Genomic DNA, 3634 nt, shown 5'->3' on the forward strand with positions numbered 1-3634 from the left:
AGCCATGGTAAGTTGGCTGTGGCGAGCTAGCCATGATAAGTTGGCTGTGGTGAGTTGGCCATGGTAAGTTAGCCATGGTTAAGTTAGCTATGGCGAGCTGGCCATGGTAAGTTGACTGTGGTGAGTTGGCCATGGTGAGTTGGCTGTGGCGAGCTAGCCATGGTAAGTTGGCTGTGGTGAGTTGGCCATGGTAAGTTGGCTGTGGCAAGCTAGCCATGGTTAAGTTGGCTGTGGTGAATTGGCCATGGTAAGTTAGCCATGGTGAGTTGGCTGTGGTGAGTTGGCCATGGTAAGTTGGCTGTGGTGAGTTGGCTATGTTGAGTTGGCCATGGTAAGTTAGCCATGGTAAGTTGGCTGTGGTGAGTTGGCCATGGTAAATTGGCTGTGGTGAGTTGGCCATGGTAAGTTAGCCATGGTAAGTTGCCTGTGCCGAGTTGGCCATGGTAAGTTAGCCATGGTGAGTTGGCTGTGGTGAGTTGGCCATGGTAAGTTAGCCATGGTGAGTTGGCTGTGGCAAGCTAGCCATGGTATGGCTGTGGTGATTGGCCATGTAGAGTTGGCCATGGTAAGTTGGCTGTGGCGAGCTAGCCATGATAAGTTGGCTGTGGTGAGTTGGGCATGGTAAGTTAGCCATGGTAAGTTGGCTGTGGTGAGTTGGCCGTGGTAAGTTGGCTGTGGTGAGTTGGCTATGTTGAGTTGGCCATGGTAAGTTAGCCATGGTGAGTTGGCCATGGTAAGTTAGCCTTGGTGAGTTGGCTGTGGCAAGCTAGCCATGGTATGGCTGTGGTGATTGGCCATGTAGAGTTGGCCATGGTAAGTTGGCTGTGGCGAGCTAGCCATGATAAGTTGGCTGTGGTGAGTTGGCCATGGTAAGTTAGCCATGGTTAAGTTAGCTGTGGGGAGCTGGCCATGGTAAGTTGACTGTGGTGAGTTGGCTATGGCGAGCTAGCCATGGTAAGCTGACTGTGGTGAGTTGGCCATGGTAAGTTCCTACCATTGCGCAGCACAGCTGATCATTGGAAACCTTTTTTTTTTACTACCGGTTCGAGAGAGAGGAGGCAGCGAGCGGGTCACCTCATGGCTGCTGCAATATTTTCAAGGAGGGCTTATTTTGGGGGGAGGACTTATTTTAGTGCATGTGCTCAAAAGCCCAATTAGGCTTATTATTCGGGGAGGTCTTATTTTCAGGAAAACACGGTAGAGAGAGAGAGAGAGAGAGAAGACATAAAAGACATTATAGATAAAGACAGAGATAGAGACTTTAGATATATGGATGAGAGACGACAGAGAGATATATAAAGACATAGACAGATGGATAGAAGGCATATAGACAGATGAGCAATACAGATGGATAGACGATATATTGATATCAATATAAAAACACGAGATAAAAGACATAGATGATATATAGGCCTAGATATATTTAAGATACAGATACCGTGTTTTCCCCAAAATAAGACAGGGTCTTATTTTCTTTTGACCCCCGAAATAAGCGCTTGGGCTTATTTTCGGGGAGGTCTTATTATTTTTGAGGTGCAGGAGGCGGAAAGCGCGGTCACCTCATGGCTGCTGCTGCATTGCAATATTTTCACGGAGGGCTTATTTTTTGGGGGGGGGGTTATTTTAGCGCTTGTGCTCAAAAGTCTGATTGGGCTTATTACGCGGGGAGGTCTTATTTTCGGGAAAATAAGGTAGAGAGAGAGAGATAGACATAGAGACATTAGATAGGTAAGTAGGTAGATATAAAGACTTGGAAACGATAGCTAGTTAGCTAGATATATATAGAGAGAAATACATTAGATATATAGATGAGAGACAGCGACAGAGGCGTATGAGCACATATAGACATAAAGACAGACAGACATATAGGTGGATAGATATAAAGACATAGACAGAGGATGAACACAGATGGATAGATGATATATAGCTATCGATATAAAGACTTGAGAGGTAGACATAGATAGATGATCTATAGGCATAGGTATATTTTAGATAGATATAAAGGCACAGATAAAAACAAATGATATATAGGCGGACAGATAGATATAAAGACATATGTAGATGATAAAGGCAGATGGATAGATATATTAAGATAAAGACGTAGATGATAATGATACATAGATGGATGGATGGAGAGAGAGAGAGATAGATGATATAGATAGATAGATAGATAGATAGATAGATAGATAGATAGATAGATAGACACAAACAGATGATAAATGATACATGGATAGATAGATAGATAGATAGATAGATAGATAGATAGATAGATAGATAGATAGATAGATCTAATAGAGGTAGATAGATCTAATAGAGGTAGATAGATAGATATAGATAGACAGATAGATAGATGATAGATAGATAGATATAGAGGTAGATAGATATAATAGAGATAGAAGATAGATATAGATAGATAGATAGATAGATAGATAGATAGATAGATAGATAGATAGATAGATATAGAGGTAGATAGATAGATAGATAAACATTATAATTTTAAAAAGGAAGAAAAGAAAAAAAGGAAGGAAGAGGGAAAGAAAGGCAGAAAGAAAGAAAGGCAGAAAGAAAGAAAGGTGCAGAGAAAAGGAAAGAAAATAGAAAATATAGAGAATAAATGAAAAAAGAAGATATGATAGATGATAGATAGATAGAGGTAGATAGATATTATAGAGATAGATAGATAGATAGATAGATAGATAGATGATAGATAGATATAGAGGTAGATAGATATTATAGAGATAGATAGATAGATAGATAGATAGATAGATAGATAGATAGATAGATAGATATAGAGGTAGATAGATATTATAGAGATAGATAGATAGATAGATAGATAGATAGATAGATAGATAGATGATAGACAGACAGACAGAGACAGATGATAAATGATACATGGATAGATAGATAGATGATAGACAGACAGACAGACACAGACAGATGATAAATGATACATGGATAGATAGATAGATGATAGACAGACAGACAGAGACAGACAGATGATAAATGATACATGGATAGATAGATAGATGATAGACAGACAGACAGAGACAGACAGATGATAAATGATACATGGATAGATAGATAGATAGATAGATAGATAGATAGATAGATAGATAGATAGATAGATATAGAGGTAGATAGATATTATAGAGATAGATAGATAGATAGATAGATAGATAGATAGATAGATAGATAGATAGATAGATAGATGATAGACAGACAGACACAGACAGATGATAAATGATACATGGATAGATAGATAGATGATAGACAGACAGACAGAGACAGACAGATGATAAATGATACATGGATAGATAGATAGATGATAGACAGACAGACAGAGACAGACAGATGATAAATGATACATGGATAGATAGATAGATGATAGACAGACAGACAGAGACAGACAGATGATAAATGATACATGGATAGATAGATAGATGATAGACAGACAGACAGACACAGACAGATGATAAATGATACATGGATAGATAGATAGATGATAGACAGACAGACAGAGACAGACAGATGATAAATGATAGATAGATAGATAGATAGATAGATAGATAGATAGATAGATAGATAGATATAGAGGTAGATAGATATTATAGAGATAGATAGATAGATAGATAGA

This window comes from Natrix helvetica, assembly GCF_964273705.1.
Source record: "Natrix helvetica genome assembly, chromosome: W".
In the NCBI taxonomy this organism is placed as follows: domain Eukaryota; kingdom Metazoa; phylum Chordata; class Lepidosauria; order Squamata; family Natricidae; genus Natrix; species Natrix helvetica.